The 22236-nt window shown below is 42.9% G+C and overlaps 1 protein-coding gene and 1 pseudogene across 2 annotated transcripts in view; one reads left to right on the forward strand and one right to left on the reverse strand.

Moving 5' to 3' along the window:
- The window catches only part of ADD1 (adducin 1), an 84493-nt gene that overhangs the window by 1467 nt on the left and 60790 nt on the right, over positions 1–22236 (forward strand). Inside the window, exon 1 of one of the 2 annotated variants that reach the window (XM_077750546.1) lies at positions 11556–11591. The exons of the other annotated variant lie outside the window; for it this stretch is intronic. The gene's annotated coding sequence lies outside the window, so the exon portion shown is untranslated. Of the gene's footprint in view, positions 1–11555; positions 11592–22236 lie in introns of those variants that run through there. 2 annotated transcript variants of the gene reach the window in all.
- On the reverse strand, positions 18055–18579 carry LOC144220379 (peptidyl-prolyl cis-trans isomerase A pseudogene; annotated as a pseudogene).

The following is a 22236-nucleotide window of genomic DNA, read 5'->3' on the forward strand; positions in this document are numbered from 1 at the left end:
GAAAGCCCTGTTTTTTTTTTTTTTAAAGTTTATTATTTTTTGAGAGAGGGAGAGAGAGGATCCTAAGCAGGCTCCATACTGTCAGCTTGGGACCCGATGAGGAAACTCTTGAGCTGTGAGATCTTGACCTGAGCCGAAATCGAGAATTGGGCGGTTAACCGACTAAGCCATCCAGGCACCCCAGTCTTTTAGAGAGAACACGAGCACTGGAGGGGCAGAGAGAGAGGGAGGGAGAATCCCAAGCAGGCTCTGAGCTGTCTGTGCAGAGCCCTCTGCGGGGCTCCCTCTCACAAACCGTGAGATCATGTCCTGAGCTGAGATCCAGAGTCAGCTTAACTGACTGAGCCCCCCAGCTGCCCCTCGCCGGTCTTTATCTGTATACCCCAAGCCCAGATTTCGTGTCATTTTAATTTAAATATTTCAGTGTTTGTATTTACACACCTTATTTAAAAAGGCAGACACAGGTAGCACCGTTGCAGAACATGAATCATTTCTCATTACCTTCCTGTATCCAACCAGTGTTGACATTTTCTTGATTGTCCTACAGTTTTAATAACGTTTGAATCAGGATCCAAATGCGATTTATACAGTGTGACTTGTTTTAATCTGTAGGTTCCCCCTCCATCTTTTGTCTTCTCTCTTGTGATTTATTTGATGAAACTCTGTGGTTTCTCCTGGGGAGTTACACCCAGGCTGGATTTTCTTCTGTACTGTAGTGTACACAGAATTGATGGTAAACTGGTAGGTAAGTCAAAAGATGTGATCAGATTCAGGATTTATTTTTGGCAAAAAAGACTTCATAGGTTAGTAGGCAGATTATGATTAGTGGTCTTATTAGCAACACTCGATGCTCAGGGCCCAGCGTCATTATTCGGTTTTGGAAAATGTTCATATTTTAATGCTTCATCGTTTATTAGCTGGAATGCTTCAATAAAGAGAACTGTCTCCATAATTTGGTTACCCCGAAGTTTAGCTCTTTTGGGAAGAGTAGGATAAATGCTTAATTGCTCTCCATTATTTACTGGTTCTCAAAATGAGTTGGAATCCTCTAAAAGTAGCCAGTGAGTTGTGCGTGTGTTTGTGTCCTTGTGAACTCACGGATTTGAACGTGTTTGATATCGTTCAATCCATTGTAGACATTGTTCTTGTTGATGCTGAGATTGTCTAATGTTTGTCTAACAGGTATCTATTCAGTTTGGCTCCTAAATCCTTTAAAGAAGACTCTAAAGTCTTTGGTCTTCATTCTGGTGTGACACACCCCACCAGGCTCATCATGTACATTTCTGTCCCAAGCCCTGGAATCATCCATTTCTCCAAGGGGCCTTGGTTTCTTTTAATGAAGAACGGCATTTAGTAATGATAGTCTGTGTCCTGGGGTAGTTCTCTGCTAGGTTGGTCACTGTTTTTAGGTATTTTCAGTGCCCAGTCCACAGGTTACTATACGGAGATCTACTTAACCTTCTTGATCTTACACCTGTATCTTTTTTTCTTCCAAGCCAAACAGCTTGATTCTAACTACTCACTGTTTTATCCCATACGGTACACATTTGAGTCTCAGAAGAAGAATACAAAAACTGCCATTAAGTAAGAAAAATGGAATTGTTTTGCATCTCCATGAGGGATATAAAGTCAAATTAGTGTGTTTTAAAGCTGCTTAGAGGGGTGCCTAGGTGGCTCAGTTGGTTGAGCGTTTAACTTTTGGTTTCGGCTCAGGTCATGATCTCATGGGTTCTTTGGTTCGTGGGTTCAAGCACCACGTTGGGCTCTGTGCTGACTGTGCAGTGCCTACTTGGGATCCTCTCTCTTCCTCTTTCTCTGCCCCTCCTTTCCCCACAATAAATAAGTAAACTTAAAAAAAAAAAGCCACTTAGAATAATTACTCTGATTTTGCTGCTACTGGGTGCATAGTTTTTTTTTTTCCTTTCAATATTTAGAGATTGCTTTTTAAATATTTTATAATTAAATAAAATATTAAAGGGCTTTCACAGTCAGATGTGTGAAACAAGGTATAGGCAAAGAAGCTTCCTTTGTCCCTTCATCTTTACCTAGTCTTTCTTCCCTATAGATAATCTTTGTACATTGAAATTTCATAGTTACAATCACACTTCCTCTTTGTTAGATGGATGGTAGTAGTCACATCTCTTGGTGCCTTAAAAGGTCTCTTTTAGTTGTGATAAAATGCATACAACATGAAATTTACCATCTTAACCACTTGTAAGTGAGCATCTCAGCCGTCTGTACAGTCGTGTTGTAGCACAGCCGTCACTGCTGTCCGTCCCAGACCTCCCTCCTCTTGTGAAACTGAACTCCGCACCGTGAAGCAGGAGCCCCGCCTTCCCCCTGCCCTCAGCCCGACTTTGCCCCTTCTGTCTCTGTGATTTTAACACTCTAGATGCCTCGTATAAGTGCAGCCATGCAGGGTTTGTCCTTTTGTGACTGGCTGGCCTCCCTGAGCATTGTGTCCTCCGTGTTCACCCACGTGGCGGCAGGTGGCAGGGCGTCTTCTTTTCTTGAAGACTGAATAATACTCCGTTATGCGGATACACCACATAAGTGCTTTTAAATGAATACTCAACATAAAAGTCTTATCCATTAATGACTTTTTTTCCCTTATACCATGAGGTAACAAGAATTTTCAGTACCTTTTAAGTTATCGTATCGGAAGGAGATACTTCACATAGGTTTGATGTCATACTCCGAAATTCGGATGACTGGACTTAAGTCTTTATTTGGTGGTTGATGGCTACAGATATCAAAGACTTCAGTTTTGCATTTGTCTTATTTTAAATAGCTGCCATTTCAGCCTCTCAACTACAGCAGTGCTGTTTTGTGTTGGTTTCAGCAAAGTCTGATTCTGAGATAGAATCATCTAACTCCTATTGACACATGAGTCCGTTGGGAATTTGTTAACATGACATTGCAGTAGTCCGTGTTCCTCACCTTACCTGTTGTTCTTTCACCTAATATCTGTGTGTAAGTTCAGTGAACTCTGAGGTATTTAAGCTTTAAAGTCTAAAATATTAGACCTATAGATTCTAAGGGGGTGAAAAACAGTGCCCATAGCTGTAGTCATGAATGCTCTTTTGCCACCATCACTTTGTCAGCTCTGCTTCCGTCATGCATCCTGAACCAGTCCTGTCCCGTCTCCGCTGTCACCACCTGGGGCCTGCAGCTGTCACATCTCCCCTGGACCAGCAAGCAGCCTCCAGCCGGTTTCCCTGCGTTCTTCCTACCCATTCTCTACATTTCAGCCAGGGTGATTTATTCGTAATATAAATTAGATCATGTTCCGTCTTTCTTGAAACCATTCATTCAAAGACTGATAAAAGTGGTTGCCTTTAGGGACAGGGGACTGTGGCTGAGGGATGGGAGGGAGAATTACTCTTGATTGGATAAGCTTATATATCTTTAGGTATATGTTTTAGTTCATGTAGTTGGATTATGTACTCACAATAAAAGAAGTCATCTCATAAACAAAAACCCAGTGACTTCCCGTTATATTTAACAACAGAATCCAGATTTCTTATCATGGTCTCTGAGCTCACTTTCTGGCATTGTTCTGCTTGCTCGTTTATGCTGCATTTACAGTGGTTTTCCTGGAGCCCTGCTCTTCCCATTTAGGGAATCGCACACTGATCCCTTTGCGTAGAGTGGACACTTTATGCCACTCTGCGTAGCTGCTCTTTCTCTTTCAGGTCCCTGCATAAAAGTCCCGGGAAGAGACTCTCCCTGTCCTGCTGCCCTCTTTCAAGTAGGTTTCCCCTGTTACTAACTCAGATACTTCATGTGTCCTTCACTTTTAATGATTTCTTTGTTCACCCATGTTTTTTCTTCCACAATAAAGACTCTTTATGGAGGTAGAGAGCACATTTATCTGCTGTTTAAACTGGCCCTTTTGTGTTTTTTCTAGAATGAGTTCTGAGTCATAGACTAGACCATGACATTTCCCTGCTTAGAGCTTTTCCGAAATTCCCCCTGGTCCATAAATCCCGAGCTTCTGGGCCAGCCCTTCCAGGTGTGGCCTCTTCCCATATATGTCTCAGAGTTATTTCTTCCGGCACCTTGGCTTTGCTTCCCACTGTGCTCTGAGCTGGTAACCAGGCACATAGTAGGTGCCCAGGAAATGTTTGTGGAATGAATGATTTAAGGTTCAGTCTCTAAGTCTTTGGGAAATTAAGTCACACTCTTAGGAAAATGATAGTTAAAAACATAAGGTCATAAAGCTTCAGGGAAGGCTACATAAAGAAGGTAGAGTTTAGACTTACCCTTGAGAGCTAGGTACAGCGGGTAAAGGGAAAATATTCTGTGAAGGAGAAAAGAAAGTTTTTTTTTTTTAAGATTAAATTTTTTGTCACCGTTTTATGGCTGTGGTTTAAACATGCAGGAATCCCTTCTAGACCTGCTGAAGTCCAACCTTGGACCAGGTGCTTCAGATGTATCCCCCATTAAGAATCACTCTTCTGGCCTTGCTCTTGGAACAGTGCTCCCCGGTTCATCAGTGTCGAGTGGGCCCAGGACACCATTCTCTGCAGGTGGCATAACTTCCACTTTGGGGGTGTGTGACCTGTGAAGTGCTTCTGGATTTTCCTTTGAGGTTTGTCCTCCTCTCTGTTTAATTTTTTTTTTTTTTTAAGGTTTTTTTTATTTATTTCTAGAGAGAGAGAGAGCGTGAGCAGGGGAGGGTCAGAGAGAGAGGGAGTCACAGACTGAAACAGGCTCCAGGCTCTGAGCTGGCAGTCAGCACAGAGCCCGACGCGGGGCTCGAACCCACGAACCGTGAGATCATGACCTAAGCGAAAGTCGGACGCTTAACCGACTAAGCCACCCAGGCACCTCCTCTCTGTTTAAATGAGCGTCGAAAACCAGGGGTAGGATTTCAATTAGCAAGACAGAATTTCTAAAATTGAGCTTATAAAGTAGAATTTTCATCTTTTTAAGTGCTTGCTATATGCCAGGCGTTGTGCTTTTATGTGTTACCTCATTTAATCCTTACAACAATCCTGTTCAGTGCTGATGAGATTATCTTTTTTTTCCCCAGATGAAAACACTAAGGGAGTGTAAGTGATGGCCAAGGTCAGACGGTTAGGTGGTGGAGCTGGGATTCAGACCCAGGGTGTCTGACTCCACCGATGGTGCTCTTGACCGCCGGGCTGTGCTGCCTTCTGTATGTCTTGCCAGGCCTCACACTGGACGCACTTGATTAGAACTGTTGGTCCTGGTCTTGCCCGCGAGGGCAGGGCTGTGCCTCACTGCTGTGTCTCCTCCACGTCTAGCCCGACGCCTGGCACGGAGCACGTCCTCAAGACATAGTTGCCACGTTAGCGATCTTTGGTTATTTTTTAAAAGCTTAGTCGTGAGGAGTAGCGTTCATGGCAGATTGTTAGAAGTGGTGTGGCCTATCTGTCCCCTTAAAGCCGTGCTTGGCAAGTTCTCGGCAAAGGGCCAGATGATAGGCGTTTCAGGCTTTGAGAGTTACAGGTCTGTTGCAACTACTGAGCCCTGCCGTTCGTTGTTGCAGGAAGCAGCCATAGGCAGTATGCAAATGAAGGTGCGAGACCCTTCTAATAAGACCATCTTTATGGACACTGACATTTGAATTGATTTGCATGTCTATCATCTGTTCTTATTTATGTTTAACATTATGCTTTTTGCAACCTTTAAATATTAAGCGTAACTTGTGGCCCTTTTCAAAGTATCTGGCTTGGGGGTGGGGGTGGGGATCATCATTTGCTGATTTCTGGCCAGAGTCTAAATTTTATCATTAGATTGAACTAGATCTCTGTCTCCAGAACCGAATTGTTTTGTCTGCCAGTGGCCTGTGTTCTGTGCACCCGTTAAGGAACTGCGAGAAACAGTGTTCTGAAATACCGTGTCATACTGGGTGTCGGACAGTTGTTGGGGGCCTGGCTGTCATAATAAATGGAAACCAGACTGTTGTTGTTTGTTTTCATGAAGAAATCTGCTTTGCTCTTCTTTGAATAGAATTCTCCACTTTATTATTCTGGTTCTGTCCCAGAATGAACTTTTGTATTTTATGTTTTCCCTTTAATATGTTTCAATTGTGCTTTAATAGAAGCAGCTATTTGGAATTAGAAAGACCTGGTTACACTTAGCTGCATAATTTTCTTTGCCAAATTAACCTTGTTTCCTGAATTGTAAAACGGGAGCTATTTCCTACTTCATTTGACATGTTTATGGGGATATAAGGTAAGTGAACTGGTAGTGTTACACCTGGCCCAGAGGTTGCAGCGAATTCTCTTGGATGCGCTCCCAACACATACTTCCCTCCTGCCTTTGGGTGCACAGCACTGCACTAAGGAAGCCGACGCCCAGGGCAGTACATCTGACGTAGCCAGAGGAGATGAGGTGTTTAAGAAAATGTAACGCGTGCAATTCACAGGTGCTCTTGCCACAGAGCTTGCTACACAGAGGTGTGGATTTGAGCCAGAAGCCTTGGAACGCAGAAACCATTAGGCTAAACCCTTTTAATTTTTACTTTTTCAAAAGGTGTTGCTTCACTGTGTTTTTGCTTGCATCATTTCCTGCAAGAAACCTGCTGTCACCCTAATTTTTGTTCTTTTACGTGTAATGTCCTTTTTCTCTGGCTGCTTTTAAGATTTTTCCCTGTCACTGGTTTTGAGCAGTTGTATTTTGATGTGCCTTTTGTACATGTTTTTTGTACTTGTGGGTTCATTGAGCTTTTTTCTTGGATCTGTGTGTTTATAGTGTTCATCAAATTTGGGAAAATCTTGGCGATTATTTTTCACACTTGTTTCTGTTCCTTCTCCATGTCGTCTGCTTTGAGGGCTCCGACCCTGTGCATGTGAGGCTGTTAAAAGTTACCCCACAGCTCAATGATGCTCATTTATTTGATTGTCTTTTCTCTGTAGGTTTCATTTTGGATAGTTTTTATTGCTATATCTTCACACTCACTAATTTTTCTTCTGCAGTTTTTAACCTACCATTAGTCTTGTTCAATGTAATTTTTCATCTTACACATTGTAGCTTTCATCTTTATTTTTTATTTTTATTTTCTATTTGCATACATATATTTTGAATATAATTGTCAAGTTGACTAACATACAGTGTGTAGTGTGCTTTTGGCTTCAGGAGAAGATTCCCATGATTCATTGCTTACATAGAACACCCAGTGTTCATCCCAACACTTGCCCTCCTCAGTGTCCATCACCCATTTTCCCTTCCCCCCCCATTAACCCTCAGTTTGTTCTTTGTATTTAAGAGTCTCTTATGGTTTGCCTCCCTCTCTGTTTGAAACTGCTTTTTCCCCTTCCCTTCCCCCATGGTCTTCTGTTAAGTTTCTCAAATTCTACATATGAGTGAAAATATATGATATCTTTCTCTGACTAATTTTACTCAGCATAATACCCTCCAGTTTCATAATACCCTTCAGTTGCTGCAAATGGCAAAGTTTCTCATTTTAGGTAGCATTCCATTGTATATATAAACCACATCTTTATCCATTCATTATCTGATGGACATTTGGGCTCTTTCCATACTTTGGCTATTGTTGATAGCGCTGCTATAAGCATTGCGGGGCATGTACCCCTATGAATCAGCACTCCTGTATCCTTGTAGCTTTCATCTTTAGAAGTTCTGTTGTATCAGGGGCCCCCCTGGGTGGCTCGCTCAGTTGGTTAAATATCCAACTATGGCTCAGGTCATGATTTCATGGTTTGTGAGTTCGAGCCCCACATTAGGCTCTGTGCTGACAGCCTGGAGCCTGGAACGTGTTTCAAATTCTGTGCCTCCCACTCTCTCTACCTCACCCCTGCTCGTGCTCTGTCTCTCAAAAATAAACATTAAAAAATTTAAAAAGTTGTGTTTGCATCATTTTTATTTTATTTATTATTAAAAAATTTTAAGTTTACTTATTTTAAAAGAGGGAGAGAGAGTGGGCGAGTACAAGCAAGGGACGAGGGGGAGAGAGAGGGGGAAAGAGTCCCAAGCAGTCTCCGTGCTCAGTATAGAACCTGACGAGGGGTTCGATCCAACTGTGAGATCATGACGTGAGCCGAAAGCAAGAGTTGGATGCTCAACCGGCTGAGTCACCCAGGCGCCCTTATTTGTATCATTTTTATGTCTTCCAATTCTTAAGATTTTGAAAATATAGAATATAGTTTTACCAACTGTTTTAATGATCTTGTCTGCTCATCTTAAGTTGTCTTTTAGTTCTGGATTAGTTTTGATTATTTTCTCAATATGGGTTATATTTTCATGTTCTTTGCTTGTTGGTAATTTCTTATTAGATACCAGGCATTGTAAATTTTACATTGCTGTGTTATGAAGAGTTATTTTTTCCTGTAAATATTCTTGAGGATTGTTCTGTCAGCAACAGGACTTTAAGATTTTTCTCGGTGGAAAATTGGTGACTTGCAACATTTTCTTTTTATATAGATTAAGTTCATAGCCTTCTCGAGAATCTAAATTCACTGAAAATACCTACTTACTTGTGAATCCTACATATCATTTTGTTTTTATTTTCCTGTATGCTTTGTGAAGTTATTTTGGCAAGTAGAAGGGATATCCTTTTTTGACTCCCTGTTTTTTAAGGTTTTCAAAACTGAATCTAAGGTTTGGTTAGTAACAGAGTGAATATGTTAATACCCCCTTAGTTTGGTCAGTGCTTACTGGCAATCACATGTCTCCTTAAAATAGTTAGGGATCTTAACATAGCATAATATTAAACTTTAACAGAACTGTTTAATAGTTAATGCTTATTCTGACCTACATGCAGGAAACTTGAATTAGAAGGAATGAAGCAGAACAAGTTTAATTCATTTTGTCCTTTGAGCTTTATTTATTCCAGAAGTACCGTTTTAAACAGTTGTTAATGATTAAGGCACATTGTTTCGGATAGTTGTTAGTTTATAAGTGTTTAGTGTATTTTGACAAGGCTTTTGTTGAATGAGTTTATGCTACATAGGAAAAAGCTGGCATTTTAAATACAGTAGGACTAGAGTCTGTAGGAACTTATCTTTTAACAGTGCCTTGAGAACCTTCTCTTCCAGGATAAAATAACCACAGTAATTTTAAAAAATTATTTTGCAAGCACATTTTCTGTTCCATGTTAACTTGTATATCAGTCCCATCTCTTCATATGTACGTGTTGAGCACCTCTTACATGTTGGGTATTTTTCTAGGCACAATGGATAGAGACACCTTCCCCCTCTGGGGAGCTTCTATTCTAGAATGAGCGATAAGGAATGATGTTCTGTTAGGTAGTAGTAACTGCCACGAAGACTGGAGGCATGAGGAGGTAGAGAATGATGGCGGCAGGATATCTGTTTTAGATGGAGAACAGAGTTGGCTGAGGAGGTGACATTTGATCAGTGATCAAATCTGTGTGCGTCTGGGAGCAGGTGTTTGGGCGGTGGGAGTGGAGATCCATCTCACCGCGCGGTTTGTCTTGGTGCCCATGCGTGGCAGATACGGAATAGGGCAGGCCACGTGGGCTGGGTGTCACAGCGAGGCTGTGAGCGCGATGACACATTTCCCTGTATCTTTCTAATGCCTGACGCTGGGCAGTTTAGGTGGAAATGGATTTTTTTCTTTTGGAGCCCATCTAATAGCGACAGTAAAATTACTAATGTTACTGTTACAGTAGTGTCATGATTATAACATCATTAAATTATAGCAGTAGCCACAGGTAATTTTTATCAAACACCATTATGAGAAGTATTGTTCTTATCCTATTTTGCAGATGAGGAAGCAGTTAAGTAACTTGCCTGAGATCACACAGCCAGAACGGTGGTTTGCACCTACACTGCCTTCAGGGAATAGTTACACATAGGGGTACCTGGCTGGCTCTGTCAGTGGAGTGTGTGACTTGATCTCAGCGTGGGTTCAAGCTCCATGTTGGGCATAGAGCTTACTTAAAAACAACAAGGAACAGGTTGCAGAACATTTAATAAAATATATGAGAAAAAACCAAGAAATAGCTACACATGATGCTGCTGATCTTGCTCTGCCTTAAGACATCTTGGAGAATGCCCAGTATCAGCCCACAGAAATCTGTGTCTTCTCCTTAACAGTTTCAGTCCTGTTTTACGTGATAGGCTATCATTTATTTAATCGCTACTGTATTGATGGATATTTGTTTCCAGAATATTACTGTTATGAGGGCACCCTCCTACACTGTTGGTGGGAATGTAAACTGGTACAGCCCATCTGGAAAACAGTGTGGAGGTTCCTCAGGAAACTAACAATAGAACTCCCCTATGACCCAGCAATAGCACTGCTAGGAATTTACCCAAGGGATACAGAAATGCTGAGGCATAGGAGCACATGGACCCCAATGTTCATAGCAGCACTCTCCACAATAGCCAAAACATGGAAAGAGCCTAAGTGTCCATCAACAGATGAATGGATCAAGAAGATGTGGTTTATCTATACCATGGAATACTACATGGCAATGAGAAACAATGAAACCTGGCCATGTGTAGCAACATGGATGGACCTTGAGGGTGTTATGCTGAGCGAAATAAGTCAGGCAGAGAAGGACAAATATCATATGTTTGCACGTATAGGAGGATTAGGAGGAACTTGACGGAGGAACAAGGGGGAGAAGAAGGGGGGAAATGGTGGGGGAAAGGGAGAGAGGCAAACCATGAGAGACTCTTGAATGCTGACAAAAACTGAGGACTGATGGATGTGGGGGGAGGGGGGATGGGCATGGAGGAGGGCACTTTGGGGATGAGCACTGAGTGTTATGTGGAAACTAATTTGACAATAAACTATTAAAAAAAAACAGAATATTACTGTTATGAGACATTTCAGTTAATATTCTTGCATCTCCATCTTAGGGCACTCGGAAGTATATTTGTAGAGATATTCTGAGGAGTGAATTGCCCGGTCCAAGGATATTTGTGCTTTGGTTTCCATAGCATTTTCTACATTTCGCTCCTTAGAAGTTATACCAGCTTATACCCCCACTAGTGGTATTTTTCCCCCAAATAAGAAAGTGTTTCCATGCACCATGGAGGTAATGATAGTACTTAGCTTACACAGTTACTGTAAGCTACTTAGTACCTAGCAAGCTGTTAGTGAATGGCTGTTACATACTACTCATGTAATTATGAACCTTTGTTCCTGAACTTTATTACCAGAAATATCATAAGCCTAGGAACTGTTTCAGGAGGTTGGGAAAGAGAAGTTACACAACTGGCCATAGCAGTTTGTGCCCCCCCGCCCCATATTGTCCCTGTATCAGAACAAATGAGCTCTGTATCCAGCCCCTAGAGGCTGATGTCAGGGTGGAGCGCGCGCTCGCACCAGGCCCGGGTGCGCACGGGGACAGGACGCGATAGGTGTCTGTTCCGTCTGTGCCTTCACGGTGCCCCACACAGCAGCTTTCGCTGTGTGCACTGGGAGGGGCAGGCCATCGCGGGAGGGGGGCCTTCAGAGTAACCTGTCTTGAGCACTTTGCTCTTCCCTTCTCTTACTCTGAAAGGCTTAGTGTAAATTTGCCTGATGGATTGGCTTAGCATGATTTAAGGATCTAAGTCCTTGCTCGGAATTCCTGGCAGAGGAGGTGGAGCTGCGTGGGGCTGCAGGAGGAGCAGGAGCAGAAGGTACGGAAGGTATGGGTTTCCTGCTGCTTAACTGAGAGTGATTGAGCAGTAGGTGAAAAAGCCACCTGACCGCCCTCTGCCTCAGTTTCCTCCATCACAAAGTGAAGCAGTTTTATTTTTTTATTTTTATTAAAAAATTTTTTCTAATGTTTTATTTTTGCGAGAGAGAGAGAGACAGCGTGAGCAGGGGAGGGTCAGAGAGAGAGGGAGACACAGCATCCGAAGACAGGCTCCAGGCGCTGGGCTAGCTGTCAGCACGGGGCTGGAACCCACAAAGCATGAGATCATGACCTGAGCTGAGCTGAAGTCAGACACTCAACTGACTGAGCCACCCAGGCGCCCCTGAGTGAAGCAGTTTGAAGATGCAAAAGAGAGGGGACCTGGCTGGTTCATTTGGTTAGGCATCTGACTTTGGCTCAGGCCATGATCTCACGATTCGTGGGTTCGAGCCCTGCGTCGGGCTCTGGGATGACAGCTCGGAGCCTGTTGCCTGTTTCAGATTCTGTGTCTTCCTCTCTCTGCCCTTCCCCGCGCGCTCTCTCTCTCTCTCTCTCTCTCTCAAAAATAAACATTAAAAAAAAGATACAAATGAAAGAGTATTATGAAAACACTTTGAAAATTCAAATGCCAAATGAATGTCCGCACAAAAGCTGGTGCATGAACGGTCACCGTGGCATTATTAATAGCTAAAACGCAGGAACAATGCCGAAGGTCTGTGAACTGATAGGTGATACACAGAATGTGGTATATCCATGCAGGGCAGCAGTATTTGGCAGCAATAAAGAACGAAGTGCTGATCTATGCTTCCTCTGGATGAACTTGGAAAGCCTCACGCTAAGCCAAAGAAGCCGGAGAAATGGAGAGGAGGGAGGGGTGCAAATGGGGAGAGACTGCTAGGGTGTGTGGGGTTTCTTCTTGGCTGTGGAACATGTTACAAAATTAGATTGTGGATGAAGCTTGCAATCTGTGTGAATAAAGGAGAGACCGCTGAAGTGTGTGCTTTAATTGGGTGACTGTTATGGTATCTCAGTCCAGCCATAAATCTGCAAATGCTGCATTAGGAGCTCAGGCTCCCTGAAGCGAGTCGGTGGTCCACTGTTGGTCTAGGGCTGGGGGTTAGGGAAATGGGGGTCAGGAGGCAATGCCAGTTTTGCTGCTCAAAGTGTGTGGCCCCGGCTCAGGTTGGTGAATGTCTCTGAACTCCTTTTCTTATGTGTAGGAGTAGTGACACGGACAGGCCTGCCTAACCGGAAGCTCCCCCTGCTGGGGCGGCGTCGTGCGCGCTCCCTCTCTCTCCTCTTTTCCCGTGTATACACTAGGGACGAGTGGACTCTAATAGGGAAAGGCACAGAAAAGCAACAGAGAGCCCTGTTTATTAGCTGCTACCAGTTTTTCATTAGTCACAGCTCTGTGCAGAGATATTTGTGTCATGTACAGCTGTACGTTTTTGCACCTTAGCAAGGACTTTGTGGTTAAGCTTTCCAAGATTTAAGACTATTTTAGTTAACAGGCCAGCCTCATTCCCAGATGATACCGTTCATCAAGTTATTGTTGCACAGAGCTGCAGGCAGGCAGGGAGGATTAGAAATGGTGCTCGAGTCTCATGAAATGAGCTCCCTTTAGGATCGTCTGCTTTGGTAGGGAGGGATATGACATTAATGCACCCCTCTTTGGGGAACTAGGTAGCCCCGCCATCCTGATACTCCCTATCTCAGTTTGTGCGGGGCCTCATCTCCAGGGACTGACGCACAATGTATTTTGACAGCATAAACACCAGGAATGACCTTGACCTAGAGAATCTGGATTATTTAGTGTACTCTGTTTTTTGCCTTGGGTGTTAGACTGGTTGTTTTGGAAACCAGGGAATTTCTTCGGGGAAAGGAAGCATTTCTTTTCCAACTTTTAGTCAAGCGGATGAAAGTATGAATTTTCTTTGTCTCTAGTTTCTAAATGATAATAGTGGTTAGGAGACTTTTTAATTCACTGAAGTTTCTTTTTAAAGTTTGTTTTTGAGAGAGAGAGAGAAAGAGCGCAAGCAGGGAGTGGAGGGGGTGGGGAGGGGCAGAGAGAGGGCGGGGAGACACAGAATCCGAAACAGCTCCAGGCTCTGAGCTGTCAGCGCAGAGCCCGATGGGGGCAGGACCTAGGAACTGAGATCATGACCTGAGCCGAAGTCGGACGTGTAGCTGACCGAGCCCCCAGGCGCCCCTCACTGAACTTTTTAAAAAGACTTGAGTGTAGCGGGACTTGTGCGGAGCACTGAGGGACTGAGGAGGACAAGGACAGAGGCCCCGCGTGTCGGGCTCGCGGCTCCTCAGGCCCGAGGGTGAGCCCGTGAGCCCTGCCGCTTTGCCTGTTAGGCTCTTGGAATCGCTGAGATGTTTCATGCTCCTCCCCCCACAGGCGCTTTTGTCATTTAGATCTTATAAAAATCAAGCTACCAGTTCTGAAAAAAACATCTAATGGTTCTGTTTTTAAGTATATTTTAATTTTTCTTGGTGGATAATTTCCGTTTTTATTGCTGCAGAATGCACTAGGATGAAGTAGAATCCTCATGAAAATGGTGCAGATTTTCGTGACTACAGCTATGGGAGATTGCCAGTACTTTTTTGTTGTTATTTGTACATTATTTCAGCTTTTAGGCCATTGACCCCAGACTTCACTGTGCTGTGAAACAAGCCGTGACATCATGCTCATTCTCAGTAAAAATCGAGGCAGCGTTTCTTTTGCCAGAGGGGATACATGAATTACATTTTGAGAGGTGATGGATGTACATTTTTTCCCCGATAGGACATGTGTTTTGCGCTTTTAAACTCAGGTAATCACATTTTTAGCTGTTGCTATAATCTAACTTTCAGAGTTGTTTTAAGGATTAGAAAAAAACATATAAAGCATAGGGAGGGTTTTGGATTGCTACATGGTTTAGCTAAACAGTTCATTCTTTTTCTGAGTTCTTAGAAGTTAGTTGGTCACTTTTCTTAACATAAAGTGTTTAAGTCTACATTTCTCTAAAAGTAGCTCTTTCGGAAAACCAGTGGTTTTCAAGTATTATCTTTTCATTCTTTGTGTTTAAAATTTCATTATGATTTTTTTCTTTGGCTCATAAGCTATTTAAAAGTGTGCTTTTAAATATTGAAATATGTATGTATATATGTCTACATATATATTTAATACATATGTAAAGAATTTTAAGTTTCTGTTATATATTTTAATTGCATTGTGACCGGAGAAATGGTTTGTATTTTTTATTTATTTTTAAGGGGAGGGAGGGGCAGAGAGAGAGAGAGAGGGAGACACAGAATCTTAAGCAGGCTCAGAGCCTGCTAACAGCTCAGAGCCTGATGTGGGGCTTGAACCCACGAACCGTGAGATCATGACCTGAGCCAAGAACTGACTGAGCCACCTAGGTGCCCCAGAATTTGAGATTTAAAAAATTTCCATCCAGCTGTAAGGTTAATATTTATGAATTTTTTTTTGTATCCTATACAAGAACATATATTCTTTAATAATCTCTACACCCAATGTGGGGCTCAAACTCACGATCCCCAGATCAAGAGTCACTGAGCCAGCCAGGTGCCCCAGGTCTTTAATTGCTTTTAGAGAGCAGAGTGGTGCAAAGTTCTGTATATTTCTGAAGGTAAACTTGTTGATTATTCTTATTTTCTATTTACTATTTACTAATTTTTGACTCCTTTGCCTATTAATAATTGAGCTGTGGTTTAGTTCTCCATTATGATGGTAGATTTGTCACTTTCTCTCTGAGTTCCAGCAAATTTTGCTTCATTTGTCTTGAGACCTTTTTATTAATATTTTTAATCTGTCTCTTGAATTAAACATTTTTATCATTATGTAGTGGCTTTTTCTATCCCAAGTAAATGCTTTTATTTTCCATGGTCTTTTTTTGTTTGTTTGTTTGTTTCATATTAACACAGAAACGTCAGCTTTCTTTTGGTTGGTGTTTGCCTGGTATCACTATTTTCATCCATTTACTTGCAAACTTCTGTGTTCTGTTCTTATGTTTTATTGTTATATTCGTTTTTGATTTATTTTTCCTTTGGTGGATGCCATAACAAATTACCTAAAACTTGATGCCTTTAAACAACAGAGGTTATTGTTTTATAGTTCTGGGGGCCAGAAGTCCAAAATAGTATCGTGGAAGCGACGTCAAGCTGATGGCAGGGCAGTGGCTCCGCTGGAGGGTCTTAGAAGGGAGTTTGCTCCCTGCCTCTTCCTGTCCCGGCTGCCGGCTTGCTTTGGCTGCGTCCGCTTGGCTCCAGTTGCTGTGTCCCTGGTACGACCCCCCTCTTGTCTCATAAATGTGTGGTCGCAGTTCCTCCTGCAGCTCTTTTTACTGACAGTTGCATTTAGGTAATCCAGGACAGTCTCGTCACTCCAAATCGGTAATCACACCTCCAGAGTCTTTGCCATGTAAAGTAACATTTACAGGCTCCTGGGGTTAGAACTGATATCTTTGGTGACCGTTACGCAGCCTCCCACACCAATTGTGATTGCTCTCTTTTAACTGGCATCATTTAGTACAGTTATGTTTTCTGTGATTCTGATAAGTTTGTACTTTTTCTATCATTTTATATTTTGTATTCTTTTTTAATGAACCAGACCAGCCTTGGTTCTAAACTTTATGTTTTCATTTTTAAATGTTTATTTGTTTTTGAGGAAGAGAGGGAAAATCCCAAGTAGGCACCATGCTATCAGCTCAGAGCACCGCAGGGCTCGATCCCACAAACCCTGAGATCATGACCTGAGCCGAAATCAGGAGACGCCCAGCTGACTGAGCCACCCAGGCGCCCCGTACATTTTGTTTTCTGTTTGTCATTTTTTCCCTTAAAATTTTTTTTAATGTTTATTTTTGAGAGAGAGCGAGACAGGGTACAAGCAGGGGAGGAGCAGAGAGAGAGGGAGACACAGAATACAAAGTAGGCTCCAGGCTCTGAGCTGCCAGCACAGAGCCTGATGTGGGGCTTGAGCCCATGAACCATGAGATTATGACCTGAGCTGAAGTCAGATGCTTAACTGACTGAGCCACCCAGGCGCCCCCACCCTTGCCTTTTGAAACAACTAAGGTTTTTTCTTTCTTTCTTTTTTTATTTGCTTTATGTTCTTCCTTGTTTTGGTTTGGAAATTACATATTCTGCTATGTTCCCTTCTAGTGGTTGCCCTTGAAATTTTACCATGCATATTTTTTTTAATGTTTTTTATTTATTTCTAGGAGAGAGAGAGAGAGACAGCGTGAGCAGGGGAGGGTCAGAGAGGGAGGGAGACACAGACTGAAACAGGCTCCAGGCTCTGAGCTGGCAGTCAGCACAGAGCCCGACGCGGGGCTCGAACCCATGAACCGCGAGATCATGACCTAAGCGAAAGTCGGACGCTTAGCCGACTAAGCCACCCAGGCGCCCCTTTACCATGCATATTTAACAAAGTCTGAAATTAATGTTATATTCCTCTACCAGACAAAGCAAGAACATTGAAACACCTTAATTCTAATTAAAGTCAACTATCAAGTTACATACTACTGATATTCAGTATTTTAGTCCAGCCTTTTTTTAACCTCATAAATTGGACATTAACATCACTATACAAAATATATTTTTAGATTTCTTTCCCAGTTAGCAGTTTCTTTACTCACAATTCTTGTGGCATTTCTAATTTTTTTCCCCCGGAGGTTATTTTTTCTTCTTTAGAAGTTCCTTTTCTGCAGGTTTGTAGATGCTACTGTTGTTTTTGTTTATCTGAAGTGACTGTTTTCACACACATTCTTTTTTTTTTAATTTTTTTTTAATGTTTTTATTTATTTCTAGGAGAGAGAGAGAGAGACAGCGTGAGCAGGGGAGGGTCAGAGAGAGAGGGAGTCACAGACTCCAAATTAGGCTCCAGGCTCTGAGCTGGCAGCACAGAGCCCGACGCGGGGCTCGATCCCACGAACCGCGAGATCATGACCTAAGCGAAAGTCGGACGCTTAACCGACTAAGCCACCCAGGCGCCCCTTCACACACATTCTTAAGAGAGAGCTTTGCTTGTTACAGAAATCCAGATTGCCAGTTATTTCCTTTTAGCATTTTGAGGATACTCTATTCCTCCACTTTTGTTGTTTCTGTTACAAGTTTGCCAATGTCTAATTGTTATTCTTTTGTAGGTGATCTTTTCCTTTGCTATTCTATGGATTCGTTACTATGTGTATAAGATATGTATTTTTCTTTATTTTGCTTAGTATTTGTGGATTTATGTCTTTCATTTAGGTAAAATTGTTAGCCATTTTCTCCTTGGATATTGATGCTTCATTATTCTTTTTGTTCTTTTTAGTTTTTATTTCATAATCATAAACTTAACTCTAATCCAGCTAGACTTGGAGGGGAGCAGGGATAATGGGGGCCCGTAGAACTGCTGCAGAATCACAGAGCTTATAGGGTATTTCAGGCCGATGGGAGTGAAGGGGTGCTCTTCTGAGCTACCAAAGGAACGGTGTGGTAGTTAAGATAAAAGATGAAAGGCAAGTCAGATTTCTTAGATTTGTCCAGTCGGCAGTGGTGATCTTCCTGGTGGTCTTGCCATTCCTGGACCCAAAGCGCTCCGTGCCTTCCACGGTGTTCACGCCCTTTCATCGTGCTTGCCGTCCGAGCATTCAGTGTGGGCGGTGCTCATGCAAAACTGGGAGCCCTTCGTGTTGGGTCTGGCATTTGCCGTGGATGAGGTGCCAGGACCTGTGTGCTTCAGGATGACAGTCTCATCAAATTTCTCCCCCTGGATGCACTGGCCACCAGTGCCGTTATGGCGTGTGAAGCCACCACGTTGGCATATAAATCCCAGAATGATCCTGTGAAAGCAGGGACCTTTGTAACCAAATTCTTTCTCCCCAGTGCTCAGAGCACAAAAGTTCTCTGCTGTCTTTGGACTTTGTAAACAGCTTGAAGGAAATGTGGCCCAAGGGCTCACCGTCCATAGTGATGTCCAGGAGCACGGTGGGATTGACCATGGCTGGGCCACACGGGGAGGCTCTGGGGTGGCGGCGTCTGCACACTCTTCACTCTTCTCTGCCTGTAATTCCAGCAGATGTGTGTAGTGGACTTTCGTAGTCTGTCTCTTCTGTCAGAGTTGTTTCTCCTTGTCTCCCTGTGCTGGTCTCTGGGGAATTTTTTCAAATCTGTTTTTTAATTTAGTAATTCCTCTTTATTTTGTCAGAGCTGCTATTCATTAGTTGGTTTGTAAAGAATTTTTTTCAGGGCGCCTGGGTGGCTCAGTTGGTTAAGCGTCCGACTTCAGCTCAGGTCATGATCTCGCAGTTAGTGAGTTCGAGCCCTGCGTCAGGCTCTGTGCTGACAGCTTGGAGCCTGAAGCCTGCTTTGGATTCTGTGTCTCCCTCTCTCTCTACCTTCCTCCGCTTACGCGTGCGCTCTCTCTCTCTCTCTCTCGAAAATAAACATTTAAAAAAATTTAAAAAAAGAATTTTTTCAATATTTTATTTCTGGAAGTTCTGTTTGGTTTCTTTTTCAACTCTGTTCATTTTTGATAGTCTCTGAGGCTTGTCCTATTTGTGGTTATTTTTTGAACATTTTGTACATAGGTATTCTGTGTTCAGTATTAGTATCCGAAGTCTTTGAGGGCCTAAATGTATGGCTTATTGCTTCTGATGATGGTCACTCATGGAGACTGTTTTTGGGTTTGTTGAACTTTTGACTGAGACCTTATATTTGGTTGACTTTAACCTGGGGAAAAAAACGGGATCAATGTTGAGGATGTTTTTCCTGCGAGGGCTGTATTTACTTCTACTGTGAGCCAGGGTCACTGCCCACCTGAGCCCATTCCACCCTCTTCAGAGTTTGATTAGCTCCTTCTTTCATTTGCCTTCAGCAGTGCTCATTTTTGGTGTTTGACCTTTGGTAATGCTGCCCCTTGTGAGTGAGTCCCGTTTGGAGTTACTGGTTTCATTCTGATGGTTTTGGGCCTTTGTTTTTGTTTTGTTTGTTTGTTTGTATGAAACTTGGAGGTTTCATATATTTCTTACGTGTGAATAGCAATTGTTCTTTTTGTTTTTTTAATGGAAAACCTTATTGAGTCGTAGGGCCTCTCAAATAATTGCCTTACTTGATCTCCCAGTGGTAATTACTAGTAATGGAAATAGTGGTTGTGAATGTGGAATAGTGGTTTCACACTTAGGAAAGCATATTCAGTATGAGGTGATGGTAGAATGCACACTTTGGAGGGTGAGTGGAGTGAAGCGAGATGTGTTGGCGTCTTGGCGTAGGGAAGCCGGCTCTGGCTGGGCCGGCGTGAGGGACTTTGGTAGTAAAGTCACGACTTGACTTGGTTTTATCATCTGTAAGATGACTGGATGACTTTTAAAGTTCTGCTGCTAAAAATGTAAGCTTCGAAGCTTTTCTCTCACTGCCCTCCCTTCCCCCCGCCCCATTGTTAATAAGCATTATTTGAGGTCTGTGCTCTGAGCACTGTGTTGGGAATGTCAGAAGGTAAAGTGGTGTAGTAGCTCCTGCCTTCAGTAAGCTTGCAGTCCTGCCTTTGTGTTAAAACTTGACCATACAGAGCAGTAATGTGCTCTGTCAGAGGGAACTCTCAGCAGTGCTGAGTAAATTCACTCATTTAATCGTAAACCAGGGAAGTAGATAATGCTATCATTTTCATTTTACAGACAAAGCAACTAAAGCTTATATAGAGAGATGAAGAAATGTGCCCAGGATGACCAGAGCTAGTAAGAGATGAACCAAGATCAGGATCCAGACCAGGCAGTTTAGCCCTGGGGTCTGCACTCAGTGTGGATTGAGTGGGGGTTATTAATCAGTTAGCACTGAGAGGCAAATGGAATTTTGTTGAAGACCCAAGCCAGATTCTTTCTGTACCAATCTGATCAGGCGGATTTTGGAAATATAAACAGCATGGAGTACATTGGAGTTCACTTAAATTTGTTTAAGCAGATGGTTGGCTGGCTTATCTTTAGCGCCTCGCCCTGCGTTGTTTCAGAGCCACGGCCAGCAGTGTGAGCCAGGGCGCTGGTTGAGGGATGTCAGCGTGAGAGTCTCCCTTAACCTGGGCTACTGTGTGTTGGTAGAGTACAGTAGTTTTTTAGTTAAAATATAAAAAGGTAAAATGAGTTTATAATAGAATGCTATTTTTAATTAAAATAATGTGTTTTAACATTTAGTTGGTTAAACCTAATGTTCTTGAAGTTTTTGAAGTGAATTTTTTGGCATATTACTTTTGTATTCCAGTCAGAAACTAGATATTTAAAATAGTTCCTATTTATCAGGTATCCGTTCTGTGTCAGACATTGTGCGAGATATTTTACGTGTATTGTTTCTAATTGCCCCAACAGCCTGGGGACATGCGACTTGTGTAGTTCCTGACTGATGACCCAGAGGTGCAGGGCGGGCGGTGTAGACGTGAGGAAGCGGTGGGGCGCAGGGCTGGCCCGGGCACCCCGGGGCCTGTCAGGAGGGGACCAGCTCGTGTGTGCCTGTGGAGAGGCGATTATCGGCGATGAGATAAGTGGAAAACGTCATTCATGAAAATAAATTCCAGATGGATTAAGGACATGTGTTTGTAATTATAGAGACTCGGGGGAAGCACAATAGAATGTTTATCAGAGAAGGTTCCTGAAAACCGTCTGGGAGGATTTGTGGGGCCCACGTCTGTGAGGGGATGAGCAGTGTGTCTTTAAGAGAAGACTTCAGAGGGAGAAGTTTGCACACCTCAGTGTGCACAATACTAACATATTTGCTCATTGACAAAATTATAGACGATAATAGTCTGCTGAATCAAGTATGACAAAAAATCAATAGGTATACTATTTTTTTTTTAATTTGTAGGAGTAACTACATCACGGGTTTGAGAGGTAGGTGGACAAAGAAATTAATAGACCTTGTGAGAAATTTGAGATGTAAACAAACACTTGAAAAACATTCATCGTCACCTGCAGTCAGAGAAATGACAAGGCAGCCACTTCCAATCTGCTGGAGCAGGGAAATTTCAGTGATACCTCTGCTTCCTTCTCAGAGTATGTGAGCCAGAAAGGAAGTAAAACTTTATTTCATCCTAACCCATTTGGGGGTTTCTTTTACTTTTCATTCCACCGTCAGGTTTACCCTTCAAGCAGTGGTTTCAGACACAGTTTTCAGGTATTTCATTCGGCAACTGCTTTTTGAGCTCCACCCCAGGCAAGGTCCTGCAACTAGCATTTCCTGGGATGTTTATTTGCCATGTTACAATTATTTGAGAGTGCTTTGCATTTAAAAAAAATTTTTTTTTAAATGTTTGTGAGAGAGAACACGAGCAGGGGAGGGGCAGAGGAAGAGGGAGACCCAGAATCCAAAGCAGGCTGTAGGCTCCGAGCTGTTGGCACAGATAGCTCGGAGCCTGACGCGGGGCTCAGACTCACCAACTGAGAGATCATGACCCGACCTGAAGTCGGATACTTAACCGACTGAGCCCCCAGGCGCCCCAAGAGTGCTTTGCATTTTTACTGGCTTGTTAAAATATGCTGTAGTTTTTCAGAAGTGTTCTGAACTGTCGTGTGGAAGTAATTTTGAAGTGTAGTATGTATGCCATGCTTTTGGGACCCGAGCAGAATTGCCTCCCCTAAGTACACAGAACGTTGCTATTCATTTGAAGCCTGGATCTG

This window comes from Crocuta crocuta, unplaced genomic scaffold (genome assembly GCF_008692635.1).
Source record: "Crocuta crocuta isolate KB4526 unplaced genomic scaffold, BGI_CrCroc_1.0 scaffold179, whole genome shotgun sequence".
Taxonomy (NCBI): Eukaryota; Metazoa; Chordata; class Mammalia; order Carnivora; family Hyaenidae; genus Crocuta; species Crocuta crocuta.